Source organism: Atractosteus spatula, unplaced genomic scaffold, assembly GCF_055471065.1.
Source record: "Atractosteus spatula isolate fAtrSpa1 unplaced genomic scaffold, fAtrSpa1.hap1 Scaffold_68, whole genome shotgun sequence".
NCBI classification, from domain to species: Eukaryota; Metazoa; Chordata; class Actinopteri; order Semionotiformes; family Lepisosteidae; genus Atractosteus; species Atractosteus spatula.
This window is the reverse complement of record NW_028296899.1, coordinates 1-17210: the sequence shown is the minus strand read 5'-3', so window position 1 is coordinate 17210 and position 17210 is coordinate 1.

Below are 17210 nucleotides of genomic sequence, written 5' to 3'. Positions count from 1 at the left end.
ATGCTACCCAGAGTACATCTTGATGTAAGAGTACAGCTTTCAGAGTACACTGTCAGTCATTATCCAGCTTCCCAGCAGCAGTGTTACAATAACACCGGTTCCTGTTCCCAGCCCCCCTGATGAACCACAACACCTGTGTTGGGCACCTGCCAGGGTGGTTTGGAGGTTTGTTCCATTAAAGCAAACTCAACTACCTGTACCTCTTCAGGGCCTACTGTTTCTTGGATTTCTATCCAATTCAATAGTGTGGCACCTGAAGGTATCCATGACCTCAAGTATGGTCTTATGTTGTCTGGTTCCAGACAGTACAGTGTTAAGTCACCAAGCTGTACTATGGCCTCCTCGGGAACTTACAGGAAACTGTTTGGTTAGGTAGCTGCTTTGTGGTAGCTGTATCATACCTGTCACAAGTCATAGTGTCAGTTAAATGTGGTGTGCTGACCAGCCATTTACTTCCCACCTGCTCTTCATGGGGTTCATTAACCTCCCTCTGCTAGTTAGTAGCTTTACACCCTTCATTGGTGAATCGTTTAGACACAGCCAATGGATAGCTTTGGTAGCCATACCCATCTCAAGATTTGGAACCAAATTCAATCTTGGATTGCCTTCTGGGTGAGCTATGAGCGTTGGGGTTAATGTCACATACTCCTCTACTGAGAAGAGTGGAATCAAGTGGGTTGGGATTTTGTGCCGTGGTTAGACTGGCTACAGTGGCACCAAGCTCCCTTAACAGGTCTTGTGTCAACATTCTGGCCTGTTGCACACAAGCATAAACCCACTGTATAACACCAACAATCATGTCCACTGGTTGGGGAATAAGGTTTAACCCTGTTGCATAGGAAGTTGCCTGTAGGATTTTCCCTAAGCTTTCCAACTTTTGCTGCTGTTGATACAGTCTGTCACTACCTTCTGGCATCTCTGACACCTGCCTTCTTGGGGCAGTCAGGGTGAGAGTGCCAGTAGCACACAAACCTACCAGAAAAAGCAAACGTGCAACAGTGGCGGCAGCAATCAGTCCTCCCAAAAGTCTTTTCGGGTGGCTGACCCCAGTCATCTCCTTCTGAGTGACTGTTGTCTTTCTAAGCTGGCGCAGCATGTACATGGTGTCTTTCTCAGTATGCCATGTGGCATCTTGGGCACCAACATCCTGGAAATCTGGGGAGATCTGACGCAGCGGCTGATGCTGCTCCTCCATTTCCAGGGCATCTGCTTTTTCGATTTGTTCATGCCTGTGCTCTAGGAAACCTGCAGGGGGCGGTGCAGCGGTGGAGCATGCCTGACCCTTGGCTGAGTGGTCATCTGGAGCACCTGAGTGATCTGGGATTGTTACCCCATTCTCACTGTTCAGGTCCACCCTGCACACTTCCTGATTGAGGAATCCCTCTATCGGCATGTTTACAATCGTTCGCTGGGCGTGGGTGTAGGACACCTGCTCGCTCCCCCCTTCCCTCGCTAGGGGTTCAGGGAGCTGCCCCAGCACTGGGATAGCTAGTTCATTGTCTTTGAACTTACTATCACCCACCAGGCCCATGTCAGTGCAGGCAGGGATTCTGACACCCCTCTTTGCGATGTCCTGCACTGGCAGGCGGGTGACTTGACCATCCAGCTCCAGTCTGGCTGAACCACTGTTGGTCAGACTCAGACTGACAGACTGAGCTGGTGGCTGTAAGAAAACCGGCTCGGCTTTCATTCCCTGTCCCTTCTGGGGGACTGGGTGTGTTGGCAACCCTGCCGTTGAGGCAGGAACAATCAGGTCAGTCTCACTCACTACCTGGTAGTTGTGAGAAATAATGTTACCTGACTGCAGGTTCCCTGGGTCACAGCAGAGGGAATCGGCATCTGGGATCAGGTGTGTCCACAGCGCAGTAGTCTCAGCGTCCAGCTGGACCTCCTGTCTAACCTGTGAATGTTGCACCAGGGGCACCTGGTGGTGGCCCTGTGACAGCTGCTCAAGCAGATCCTCACTAATAGAGGACCTCTCAGGGCTAAGGGTGAGGGCTACATCACCAACCTGCTCTCCTGCCATCTGGATCCCTTCCACCACTGCGGGGTGGTGGTCCTGACCCCTCTTGGGTGCCAGGGTGCACAGGGAAAGCTCCTTTTCATCGCCAGGTGGGGAGATCTGCTCCTCTTTAGGGATGTAAAAGGGGTGTGCTTTACCTGGTGGATCAGGCGGCTGCTTGGAGCACCGCTCCTGTGGCATGGAGGCTGTTGTGACCTTGGCCAGGGCACGACTTCCCTGTATATCTGGGAAACAAGATAATATTTTTATTTCTTGTCCAGAGGGAACAGAAGGAATCTCCGCATAGGCTTCTGTGTTCGGTGGGCACTGTGTGAGCACAGTCTGCCTCTTGGCCCCCCTTTCCTTCTGTACAGAAGGCTTAGGAGCCTTGACCTGTTTCCACACTTTGCCTTTCTGGTGATCCACCAAAGGTTCCACTCTGAGTCACATGCCCTTTTCTTTTTCAACCCGTTTGAGCTTGCCGTGTGACATCAAACACCTTTCAACCTCAGTGTCAATCAGTGTCTCACTGGGTAAGACATCTCCCATGGCAGCCTTGAGGTAAAAGCTTCCTGCTTTTCCTCTGTGTTTTACTGCCTGCTCTGTGACTTCAGGGGTGGAGTCAGCACTCGCTTGGGAGTGGCTGGCCTCATCCAGGCAGGAACCCTTCCGCTCAATCAGATAGACTGAGGGAGTGGGAGGGGGCGGGTCTCCGCCTCCTCCAGTGGAGAGTATCAGCTCATTCACGCTTCCGGCAGCCTTGGGGAGCGGTTGTCCCTGTCCTAATAAAGCTTGTTCAAGCCTGGCCAGGCGGGTGGCTACTCAATCCTTTTGTTCAGCTTTTTCTAGCCCTTTCCCTCCCCCGGTGCTCTCATGGCACTTAGGACGCTGGGTGCGGTCCTGTGTGCCTGCTTTGGAACGGGGCTTAGCCAGCTCAGGAGCCTGTGCTCCTTCGAGCAGGGGGGAATTAACCCTGCTGGCTCTGACGGCGAACACAGTCGCTTTAGCAGCTTTTTGCTCAGAGCGACTTTGGACATCATACTCCCAGGCTTTCTGCACGAATCTCTTAATATCAGTCATTTTCATGGTCTGTGCATCTTTATGCATTAAGATCATCTTTCTGACTGATGGGTGGAGATTCGCAATGAATAAACCCTTGAAATGTGTGTTCTCTTCGCAACCCTCATCATTTCGCCCTGCAAAATAAGTTCGTCTAAGTCTCTCGTAATATTCGCGAGGGGACTCTGCTCTCTCGTGCTTAATGTTAAGGGCGGCGGCTATCGCGGCAGTCGGGTCAATAAACGCACTGTATTCTTCGATAAGTGCTTGACACAGCTCTTCAAAGTCATTACAGACTTCTTTCATCTGCCTAGCCATCCACTCATGTACGGCTCTGCTGGTAGTTTTCCTGACCAGAAACACTTTCTCCTGTTCTGTGGCGTTTGGCAGGTACTGCAGGGTATACCTGAGGTCCTGAATATAACTCTCGATATTATTCTCTGACACTGCGGGGTCAAATCTCTCTATGTCCTTCGCTAGCTCTCTCAGAGAATGGAGGTTTATTCTCCTAGCTTCTCCGCTGACGGAGATATGACGGAGATCGTGGTCAGACTTGTCACTGCTAGAGAGAGTGCTTAATAGCGACTCGAATTCAGACCTTTTAGCAACCATCGTTAAACTTAAAGAGTATTACTTTTCAGTACGAAATCACAGTTTTACCACAGAAAACCACAAGATCAAGTATGCAATCAACCCGGTAGATTGCAAAAGATCACAAAACAATCAAGCACTGCTTAAAGAGCAAGGGGAACTTTTTTCCTTTCGGCTTTCAGCACACTGTATTGTCGTGTATGAAACCCGCGGCGTTTTATATGAATTATTCCGCTTGGTTGATTCATTTCAGTCTTGCCACGCCGGTCCAGGGACGCCAAATATGTAGTGTTTCATAGCCGTTCAGGGACGCCAAATATGTAATCATAGTGGCTCTCTGAAGGCACCAGTTCTGTAGGGATTGGGCATTTACTGTGACAATTATCAATTGTAGCAGTAAATCACAAAGTTGATTCTTTTGATGGCTTTAGAATCCAACCATGCGACATAACTCAAACAACGCACACGCACAGGTACTAATACACGAGGATACATTTATTAATACATAGAATATGCATGTAAACCTAACAGATCTTATCGAGAGGGTTATCAGAATACAAAAGGTATATATTCAATCAGTTACAAAGAGTTACATATATCAAGAGGACATACGTTCAGTATATCATTCATTAAGACCGTTTCGTAAAGTGAACTTGGTTACAACTTCTACATTAGATACCCAAAACAAGTACATAACTCTTAGGAATTAAATTGATATCAACTGGTTGGGATAACAATTGAATTCTCGAGCTGTAATGCATTGAAGTTGAATACTCATCCAATTTCTGGGGATTCAGATCTCCTGCGGGCACAAAGAAACAGTTGCAGGCTGTTGCTGTCCAATCCGCGCTGTCTGGCTCGGTGCCAGGTTGTGCTGTGCGGCTCGCGACGGTGCGCTGCTGATGCTCACTGACCGGCTAGTTAGTGTTGGTTTTAACTAGCAAAGTTTGTGCACAGGAGAAAAGATGACTGTGGGTCCCAGCAAGTCAGGAAGAGGACCGGTTCGCTCCTGACGAAGAGCTAGTTCTGAATAGTGATTCAGCTGTCCACAGTTCTGACCTGTTCACGAGGCCTGCTGCTGGTTACTCTCTGGCAACCTCCACTCTAGACTCTTAGAACAAAGGAAAGTTCTGGCACTCGGACACACTGGCCGTTCCGTGGTTGTCCGGGCTGAGTCTCAGGATGGTCAGGAGGCGCGCTGCGAGAATGTCCTGCCCTTGGGAGCCTTCTGCTCCTGGGCCGTCCTGCCCTGGAATTCTCCTTTGAATTCCCTTTAGAACAGTCCACAGAATCCTCTCCAGAATCTTACTGAATCTTACTGAATCTCCCCTTCTGAATCTCCAGGCCTGTGTTGCCTGTTTTTACCTGGAGGAACTTCAGCTCGTTGATTGGCTGAAAGTTCCATGGGCATCAGAGTCCCACGTGGGTTACTCAGCCCTACCAGTCCCTGATTGGTTGATCAAGGTGAGATATGAGTCACTTACTCCTGACACTTAGTAATGCAGTCCAGATGTCCAACTGGCACTCCCTAGACAGATAGGCGCCAATGGATGACCATTGATCATGATAGCCAGACTTAGCTAAGTGCATCCCCCTTTGGGAGCTGTCCTAGGAAACCTTAAATCACCCTGCACTAATGGTCTCTCTGTGGCTGCACCACAGAGATGAACAGAGAAATGGGGCCTCATTTGGGAAGCTCAGAAACACTTAATTCTGCCTTATTATTAAGCCTCGCCGCTACATTGTATTACAGCATTGTAATTACACATTGTAATTGTATTACACATTGTACACATGCTTAAAAGAGAAGAGAGAAAATGCAAGCCTTCTTCAGGTGTGAGGGTCTTCTGCTCAGAATGAAACGCTAAAATGTAATGTAGGCTCTGAATGGGTTCAATTATGATTTGGGCTTGATTAAGGTCGCTGCCTTTCATCTAAAACCCTACTTGAATCCTTCGAAACTAAAAATCAGTGTTAGTGAGTTCTAAATAAAGAGGTATCCAGGTAACAGTGAAACGGGCGGACAGTCTGGGGAGATCGCCCGTTTTCCATGCACCCCTTGGTGTTTCTCTCGCTCTCTCTCGGGTCACCTGATCATTAGCTCGAAAGATTTCAGTGCTTTGTGTATATTCTAATGGTAGTGGGGGCAGGGTGTGTGGGAACAGGTTTGGTTGAAATTGTATTGGAGATCTATGTTCTTCACACCTGAAACATTTTCTCTGAAAGCATTTTCTTCGCAGTTTAACCGATCTTGTTACAGCATGTTACAGTTTACTATTATTAACCATATTAATTTTAAGTGCTTAATGCCATTTTTTGACCAGGCACGAATATTCTTAAGTCCATATCTTCGCAAGGGAATCAGTGCGAATTGCAATACTAATTAAATTAAAACTACTAACTACTAACTAATACTAATTAAAACAAACCAGAAACGTGTTGTTCTGTCTAATGACATTACAAGTGGAAAGATTACAGATTTTAATCGTCTTTAATTTTGTTACGTTATACATTTTAGAAACGTTTCATCCATACAAACACCACAAAACTATTTTCGGTTGTATTTCTGAATAGTATGTTACACTTAGTTCACTGTTTTAAATACATCTAATTAAGAAAGTTAGGTGTTAGCATAAACTATTAGCAATCAATAATATTAAATTTAGCACTGTAATAAGCTGTTGCACTTTCCCCCACATCTTGTAAAAATATATTTTCATTGTTCAAATATACATTAAGTCTGACTATCATATAATAAGTTAAATACAAAACTAAAGAAAAAATAGGGTTAAATATAATTCAAAATATTTTGCTAACAATGTTAACTGTTTATGAATAATAAAATGTATTAACTAAGGAGTAGGATGGCACAGTTGTTAGTATGTTTTTTGTTTTGTTTCTTTTTCATAAATACAACAGTAGTACCTGATGTCTCAGTGGCTTTCAAAATTAAATTATGCATGCAAACCTGTGAACTAGAAAGATAACTAAGATACCCATCCATTTATAATGGTGGCGAAGTGGTTAGCATTGTTATCTTGCAGCACTGGGGTCCTAGGTTCAATTCCTGCCATCCTGTGTGTGTGGGGTTTACATGTTCTCTCTGGGTTACATGGTTTTTCTCCATATGTGTGATATGACTCCCTCTCGCACTCCAAAACATACTGGTAAGTTAATTGGTTTATGGGAAAACTGGCCCTGGTGTGTGTGTGTTTGTGTCTGTCTGTCCTGTGATGGACTGGCGCTATGTCCAGGGTGTATTCTGCCTTGTGTCCGTTGCTTACTGGGATAGGCTCCAAATCCTCTGTACTGGATAAAGAGATTAGAAATGGATGGAAGTAAAGGCACTGTGTGGATGGAACTATACACAGTGTTAGAAACCCACGATGAAATGGCAGCATCTCACTGAGAATAAAATATTTTATAGTGCTGGCTTAAGGAAACAGCCTTTCCACCTCTCTTGCACATCAGTATCCATACCTAGTTATTTAAACAAATTGCCTCTAATTATAAACATCTTAATATGCTGGCTCTGTGGATCCGCATCAGCTATGTTTGCCCATTCCTTCAATTCATGTGCATCCAACACACAGTTCAATGCCAGCAACTACACATAATCTAAAATACAATCCTTATTTCAGTATCTATGTAAACATATAGTCTGTTAACTTCATCATCTTCATCAAAAGTATGCCTAACCCCATTAGGAAGTGTTCTTGTTATAAGTGTATTCCTCAGCTTTCCCCAAATTATCTTCTTCTTGCCAACATCTCTAGTCTTTTATCCTGCAATAACTCAGCCAACACTTAAATCTCCAAAAGCTGCTTGTGTTAATTTCTTTAAATCACAAATATCATGTGTAAATACTGGCCATGTAATACTCTGCATTGTGGAATAATAGTTTATTTTAAAGGGAACTAGAGAAATCAAGAAAGGCTTTTTTTCTAGAATTAATAAATGCACATCCTGTTCACTGGGGAAATTAAATCCACACTGAGCAATCTTCAATATGTTCAGAATATGACAGCAAGAATCCTATCAGGGATGCATTACACCTGTTTTCAAGTCCTTGCACTGGTTACCTATCAGATTTCGAGTCAACTTCAAAATCCTTATCCTCCTTATACAGATGCAGCCATTCAAAGTGCGCGTTACAGACACGTACCGCAGGTGGCGTCGCTCAGTGTGACGCAAGATGAAGCGTGGCACCGCAGTACGTGATTGGTTGACCAACAGGGGCACTCGTGGTTCGTTGGTTTGTCGTAGAAAGACTTACAGTACAGTAAACGTCTTTGCTGTGCCCGTTGTAGATATTGAATTTTACCACTGAAGGGAAATCTTAGTAGCTGAGCATAAAAAGAATAGGAGCATACTGTAACGCGTGTGAAGGCCATAAATGATATTAATTTTGGAACATAGACATACAGTATATAGCTTTTCTTGGTACTTTAAAGAAAAAAATACACACCAGTATTCCATTTCTCCCTAACGATTTTAAGCATCGAAGTATTTAACTAGCATGTGAAATAGCGTGTGAAAAAGTGGTAGTTTTAAGCTTTTCTGCTAATATAATATGGAATCGCGTATCTAAAGAATTTAATAACGGTATTCGTGTGCTGCGACAGGGCTGTGTAGGGCTGTTTCGCCTGCTTGTCCATCCGTGCTGTCTTGTAGCCGACTGGTTTAGGTGCGTGACTACCAGCTGGCAGGTTGTGTGTTTGAATCCAGCTGGTGCTAGACTTTTCTTTTAACAAACATTTCTTCGAAAAAATAGAATAGCGATATTCTGGACAATCAATTGACTTTTATATTTCAAAATATCGCAACATGATCGATATTTGCGATATTTTGAACATATCTTCCCTTCTGACAGTGGCTCCTGCTTCTATTGTGTGTGTGTGTGCAACAGAGTAAATTTTTATAGAGAAATGGAGGCTGGACAGTATGCGTTACAATATAAACATTTATATTGATTTAAATCGTGTTCTGATTTAAATCGCAAACGCGTGTTTAATTATATGTGTTTTTTAATCATAATCAGGCTAATGCAACATAAATTGATACAGTATCTTTGTCTTCTAAGTATCTTAATAAACTTTCAGCATAGCTTTCTACCCGTCAAGATTTATATTTCTTGGGATTTTGGGATCAAATGTGGAAGGATTAGATTATAATCGTTTTTATTTGTCAAATACGTGATTGTATTTCTGAATGTTATGTGACACCTACAGTAGTTCACTGCTTTAAATACATCGAATTAAGAAACTTATGTGTAGCACTTTAGAACTTTTTTCTGAACCAGGGAAAATCTGATCATGTTTCTCTATAACAATAATAAAAAACTTTATTTTACATATCGCCTTTAAAAGTGGCATCTCAAAGCAATACAGTAGATCGAAAAACAGTTAAAAGGGACCAAATTAAATACCAGACAATCGCAAACGCGTTTTCAATAAAATTATTTTATTCATTCAGCAGTTTGTGAGAGGGACATCCAGCAGGGAGAGACACACACACCGGTTTTCATTGACAAAATTGTTTTTTTTCAATTCCTCTTGTCTAACAGGAATGTTTTGTTTGTGGACAGACTGTTAGACAAGAGGAAAAGACCGCCTCCTCCTACGAAGCATTAATCGCGTATCTAAGGAAAATTGCAGTATACCTTTGTTCATGCACATCATTATACAGTACAGTATCTCAATTTGTATTTCGATTAAAAAAAATCGTTTGCCCAGCCACTACTGTTGTTATTGTTTTTATCCTGTAAAGCGTTTCCTTTTTCTGCGTTTTCCATTTCCTTTTTCTGATCACTCGCTTTCTGGATACACATCTCACCTGTCCTGTTCTTTGTTTTCCTGGTTTGCTGATTATGCCTGCTGCGGTCCACTCCTACCCTCACACCTAAAGAATACTATTTTAAATTTCTTGGCGCAGTTCATTAACCCTTGTATGTGCTGTCCGCGCCGAAAATGCAATTAAAAAAAAGTCAAAAAATGCGCTCAAAATACAATTTATAGCTTAATAAGATACACTCCACAGGCAAATTTAATTGTGTGTTAGTTTCCTGACTCCCATTATTTAAACTGCGACACTGATCATTCATCTCTAAATAAACTTTATTTTATATAGCGTTTTATGCGAATAGGTAATTAGATTGCTCATAAACCTAATCGCTTTTTCTACATAAACACAGCGTGATTGCTCTCTGAAAATGCTTTTCCTTTATTTTTAAAGTAGGCTCAGATTTCAACTATAGATCGTATTATTATAAACTTTCTTGGAAAAATGTATTTTATGTAAACCATGTTTGCTATTAATTTATTTAGGGCTACAATACGTTCATTGTCTTCCAATCGAGTCGAGTTGACATTGGAAGCCTGCCACACCCGGACTGTTAAACCAACGCATTAGCACGTCAAAGCCCGTATTGGTATTGAGCCAGTATTGTCTTTAGTATTCCCCCCCTCTCCCCTCAATTCAATTCAATTCAAGGTGTTTTATTTGCATGACAGATGGGTACAAGCAGTGTTGGGTATGTATGTTGTAATGCTTTCGGCAGACAGGCACTGTGTAAGAGCCGGCGCACCAGAGGAGCGCACTGAGGGAGCGTCTGCATTTATAACTTAGTTTTTAAAATTAGTCAAGCAATATGAAGCATCTCCTTTTACGTTTAAGTCCCTTAAATACATTGAGCCAGCCACTACTGTTGTTATTGTAGTGGTTTGTCATCACTTAAGATTGCTTTTGATACCATCCTTACACAAAGCAGAAGGGAGATCTTAGTGCCTAAGCATAAAAAGAATAGGAGCATACTGCAACGCGTGTGAAGTCCATAAACGATATTAATTTTGGAACTTAAACATACAGTATATGGCTGGTCTCGGTACTTTAAAGAAAACATACACACCAGTATTCCATTTCTCCCTAAACATTTTAAGCATCGAAGTCTTTAACTAACGCGATACCGGAGTCAACAAGCATACTTTTAGAATTTGATTAAAAGGGAATATAATATGGAATCGCATATCTCAAGAAATTAATAACGATATAATTATATTCATGTTGCAAAAGAACTGCAACGGACATAAAAACTCCCTTGCTTTTAACAGAGCGTTCCATAATTTCTAACTACGAAAATGCCAGGTGAAAGGATTTGTAAACATATTTTGTTAAAGCGAGTCAGTTTTTTCCGCAACACATAAAATACATTTTTCCAAGAAAGTTTAGCCTTTGTCACTAATGAAACCACTAAATAAAGACATAAATCTAGAAATCTTAAGATTTGTTTTATTTAATGTTGGTAGCGGGATGAACTGTCAGAGTGTATATTTTGTCGCAGAGTTGCTGCAAGATGTTAACAGTGAAAAAGGTATTTAGAAATGAGTTATTTCAAGATGAAAATTTTCAGAATAATTGCAAATCTAGCAGGATAGAGAAAGCACAGAAAACTGGCAGTTAGATTGATCAGACTAGTATGAAAAGTCATTTAGCAAAGGGAATGAGAAGAGTGACAAACTAGTATACTTTAGATCTTTTTAAATCTGATCATGTTTCCCTATAACAATAATAAAAAAACTTTATTTGATATATCACCATTAAAGGTGGCATCTCAAAGCAATACAGTAGATGTAAAAACAGATAAAAGGACCACAGATTACAAAGTAAATGCATATAAGAAAGACAAGCAGTTAGAGGTGCTACCAAAATTAGAAAATGAAGCAGATACAGACACTAAGTCTTCTGAAAAGAAAGGTTCTGAGGTTAGATTTAAACTGGCCCTGGTGTGTGTGTGTTTGTGTCTGTCTGTCCTGTGATGGACTGGCGCTATGTCCAGGGTGTATTCTGCCTTGTGTCCGTCGCTTACTGGGATAGGCTCCAAATCCTCTGTACTGGATAAAGAGATTAGAAATGGATGGAAGTAAAGGCACTGTGTGGATGGAACTATACACAGTGTTAGAAACCCACTATGAAATGGCAGCATCTCACTGAGAATAAAACATTTTATAGGGCTGGCTTAAGGAAACAGCCTTTCCACCTCTCTTGCACATCAGTATCCATACCTAGTTATTTAAACAAATTGCCTCTAATTATAAACATCTTAATATGCTGGCTCTGTGGATCCGCATCAGCTATGTTTGCCCATTCCTTCAATTCATGTGCATCCAACACACAGTTCAAAGCTAGCAACTACACAAAATCTAAAATATGAGCTCTACTTGCCACTTACAATACCAACAGTACCAGCTAACTTTAGTAGTGACATTTTCATGGATCTTTTTAACAATAAAATTTACAACATCAGACTTCAGACACAATTAAACAGGGCTCAAAAAAGTCTGGTACAAACATTTTCAGCATGGAATAAACCTTTACTTTAATGGTATAAACCTTAAATGGATTCATATTCTCAATAAGATTTGGTGCTCAGTAACATGACTTAGAAAATGACAGAAGACATACGTATCATGCTTATCCTTCTATTTTTCATAATTGTAAACTCCTTAAGGCAGTTACATTTTCTCTGTTCTGACCTGGAGTTACAGAGAAATTTAAATTCTAATAAGAGATTTGTAATGAGGAAAGTCATACCAATCACTCATACCAGGATTTGCAATCACAATACAAATACTTTCTTTCTGTATGTGTTTATTTTGCAGTTTGAGTCTATGGCATTCCTTTGGGGGTCTATACTCCAAGGCATGACTTTTTTATGGGAGCATGACATTTTTTTAAAGTCTTTTAATGCAAGCTTCATATAAACCCTTAGCAGTGGTTACTGTCTGGAGCAGGTACTTGAATGGCACAGATTCATTGAAATGATTCAATTTCTTTTGAAAATATTTGGGATAATACATATTCCAGAAATCACAGCCGTTGAATTATCCAGAAATTAATTTCTCTCAGGGTGTATTTAACCCCTCATGGATGGCATTGTATGAAATGAGTTTGAAGTTCCCCATTTGCCTCTATTATGAGATGCTGTGGACACTATTTTATACATTTTAGGAGTGTCCATAGGAAGGTATGTTCTAGAAAGAGTGAACTTCTGTTTTGCCATTATTTTTAATAGGGGCGTTACATGTTTACACTTGGTGCTCCTACTAGAGGAGAGGATATGATTAATCTAGGCTTATCACAGAAACTGAAACACATCTGGTTGGTGAGTCTACTGTGGGTAAAATGTTACTGGTACCGCATGTTGTAAAGCTCGGTATTTTCTCTCTTGGCCTGACTTTTTTTAATGTCTGAGTGTTAGAATCCATGTTGTTGCTGGTAAGGGAATGGTAGGTGCTGTGATTGACACAGTCAAAGCCTTGTACAGAGATACCATTGTAGCTGTTTGACAGTATTTTAGATGCCCTTAGTTAAAAGCATGGGAGGAAGTACTGCCAAGGGAAGGGGGGGGAGCAAGGATTTTTTCTTTGATTTTGTGAGGTTATTTTTTGTTATATTGTGTTTCAGAAAGCAAGAAAATAAGATTTACTGTATGATAAAAAGAGAAAGCTGGAGTAGATCCTCAGATCAGTTTGCTACCAGCAATCAAACAAAAAAATGGAAAGAATTGTCTCCTCCTGATTGGAACCTTTCTTACTGTCTTATTATAATTTATCAGGCTACCTTTTAATTTCCACTGAGAGAAGGAAGTCACTTGTCATGCAGCTATTTTATTCTTCATTGCACAATATGCTCTAAGTTAGCAAATGAAACATGAAATAAATCAAGAATACGATTAACATGAATGTATAAACATCCAAACTATACTTTATCACATTTAATTATTGGGTTAGCTTTTTATTGAGCCAAAATGTTATAAATGTGTGAACGTCTGTAAAATGGAAATATTTATATTTTTCTCTTTTCTGTTACCTGCCTGACAGCATTTTGTATCCCATTCAGTATATTACTGAAAAATATTAGACCCAACCTAAAGAATTCATGGGGGTAGTGGGACACAGTACTGCAAAGAGTCTCCTAAAGGGACAGAGCTATTAGTACTTATGTGTTTGAGTCTGGAGAATATAGTAAACTCTAAACATTAAGGGAATGCATGGAATCGGAAAATATAAATTGCATAGTACACAAGACTTAACTGGTTTTATTCTAGGAAAGCAGACAAGACTGAGTCATGGGACTCAGAGGATCCAAGGCTAGACTGAGTATAATAGGCTTCGGGCTTCTATTGTGACATCTACTGTAAATTACAAAAATGTTAAAAGTAAACAAAATAAAGTAACTAGAATGTGGTCTGAAATCACCCCTTTAGACACCCCTTTTACTTCACTGGAGTCAGATATGAAAGGCAATAGTCTCCCGTTCTGTCTGCTGTGTGTTGCAGAAGAGGGACTCCCTGCAGCTGAAAGGGGCAGAGTAACTTGCATGCCCTCTAGTACAGTTTACACATGCACGACTTTAAAAGCTAGCAAGACAGGTTTCGATTCACATTAGCTGGCGAGCCTTGTTAAAAAACGAATGATAATGTAACATGCCACTGTTCATGAACAAAGTTATACTGAGATTTCCTAAGATACGTGATTAAAAAATAAATAAATAAAAATTTGAATCTCCTGCGGAACACATTCCATAAGAATCAGCGGTTTTACAGTATATATCGCCTTTAAAGGTGGCTTCTCAAAACGCTTTACGGGATAAAAACAACCAGAACAGCAGCAACAACAATATTGTATTTCGTTGCATTTTGAAAACCAAGTAATAACTTAACTATACAGTACGTGCAAACGTTTCGTATGTTGCTGTCGTGAATGCCTGCGTACCCATAAGTATTTTATTTGCCTTGAGTCTGTCTACAGTATCTCTGTCCCACTACCCCCCTCTCTCCCTCAATTCAATTCAATTGAAGGTGTTTTATTTGCATGACAGATGGGTACAATTCTTGTTGGGAATGTATACTTTGATATTTACACCCGGCGCGGCACCGAGGGAGCGTCTGCATTTATAACTTGGTTTTTAAAATTAGTCAAGCAATATGAAGCATCTCCTTTAACTTTTAAGTCCCTTAAATACATTGAGCACAGCTTTCTCACCATCCTTACACAAAGCAGAAACTGTCCGATGACTCACAGTACAAGTGGAAAGATTACAGATTTTAATCGTCTTTAATTTTGTCTTTAATTTTGCCTGTGGAGTGTATCTTATTAAGCTATAAATTGTATTTTGAGCGCGTTTTTTGACTTTTTTTTAATTGCATTTTCGGCGCGGACAGCACATACAAGGGTTAATGAACTGCGCCAAGAAATTTAAAATAGTATTCTTTAGGTGTGAGGGTAGGAGTGGACCGCAGCAGGCATAATCAGCAAACCAGGAAAACAAAGAACAGGACAGGTGAGATGTGTATCCAGAAAGCGAGTGATCAGAAAAAGGAAATGGAAAACGCAGAAAAAGGAAACGCTTTACAGGATAAAAACAATAACAACAGTAGTGGCTGGGCAAACGATTTTTTTTAATCGAAATACAAATTGAGATACTGTACTGTATAATGATGTGCATGAACAAAGGTATACTGCAATTTTCCTTAGATACGCGATTAATGCTTCGTACGAGGAGGCGGTCTTTTCCTCTTGTCTAAAAGTCTGTCCACAAACAAAACATTCCTGTTAGACAAGAGGAATTGAAAAAAAACAATTTTGTCAATGAAAACCGGTGTGTGTGTCTCTCCCTGCTGGATGTCCCTCTCACAAACTGCTGAATGAATAAAATAATTTTATTGAAAACGCGTTTGCGATTGTCTGGTATTTAATTTGGTCCCTTTTAACTGTTTTTCGATCTACTGTATTGCTTTGAGATGCCACTTTTAAAGGCGATATGTAAAATAAAGTTTTTTATTATTGTTATAGAGAAACATGATCAGATTTTCCCTGGTTCAGAAAAAAGTTCTAAAGTGCTACACATAACTTTCTTAATTCGATGTATTTAAAGCAGTGAACTACTGTAGGTGTCACATAACATTCAGAAATACAATCACGTATTTGACAAATAAAAACGATTATAATCTAATCCTTCCACATTTGATCCCAAAATCCCAAGAAATATAAATCTTGATGGGTAGAAAGCTATGCTGAAAGTTTATTAAGATACTAAGAAGACAAAGATACTGTATCAATTTATGTTGCATTAGCCTGATTATGATTAAAAAACACATATAATTAAACACGCGTTTGCGATTTAAATCAGAACACGATTTAAATCAATATAAATGTTTATATTGTAACGCATACTGTCCAGCCTCCATTTCTCTATAAAAATTTACTCTGTTGCACACACACACACAATAGAAGCAGGAACCACTGTCAGAAGGGAAGATATGTTCAAAATATCGCAAATATCAATCATGTTGCGATATTTTGAAATATAAAAGTCAATTGATTGTCCATAATATCGCTATTCTATTTTTTCGAAGAAATGTTTGTTAAAAGAAAAGTCTAGTACCAGCTGGATTCGAACACACGACCTGCCAGCTGGTAGTCACTCACCTAGACCAGTCAGCTACAAGATAGCACGCATGAACAGGTAGGCGAAACAGCCCTACACAGCCCTGTCGCAGCACACGAATACCGTTATTAAATTCTTTAGATACGCGATTCCATATTATATTAGCAGAAAAGCTTAAAACTACCACTTTTTCACACGCTATTTCACATGCTAGTTAAATACTTCGATGCTTAAAATCGTTAGGGAGAAATGGAATACTGGTGTGTATTTTTCCTTTAAAGTGCCGATTCCTGGAATCTGACTGGCTGACACCCCTCTGAAGTGGTTCCATAAAATCTGGTATACGGAAAAGAAAGCGTTGATAAATACAAGTGTCTTTTAATACACTCTTTGCTGTGCTCTTGAGGATCCTTGTGATATTTTAAGCTCTAGTTGAATGATAGGTGTCGCATTTTAAATCATTTTCGTAGTTAGAAATTATGAAACGCCCTGTTAAAAGCAAGGAAGTTTTTATGCCCGTTGAAGTAAAACAAAATGCCTGACAAAGTATGGCTTGGACAGATTCCAAGTGCTTGTACAAATGTGCTAAAGAAATTATACTTTGAGTATACAGCTTGTCCAAAGTCATCCATTATTAATACTATTAGTAATATCTTCAGTAAAGGCTTTGATGCATAAATATTTCTGATAAAGGTAGGTTGTGTACTTTTGTCCAACTGAGCAATCTTGCTTTCATAAAATATACCAACATTTTAATGACTGATGATTAACATGCTGTAATACACAGTTCAAAATTAAAGGCTCAAATGCTGTACATGAGAGGTTAAGCTCCCCCTGGCGGTTTTACAAGGCGACGCCGGATAGTTAACCACGTGACACCACGCTAACTGCGTCATACTGCGTGATACTGCGACACGCCCACCGGGGTATGCCGCGAAATACCTCACTCATTTTGAATGGCTGCATCTGTATACTGTCCTACAACTGTTATTATTGATCACCGAATTATTGTACTTGACATGACTTCATTCAGCCTTTCCTGAACGTCTATGACAGGCAGAGAGAGTGCTGTTTCTGGTGCGATCTTTTGCAGCTGACATTTCACTGTTTT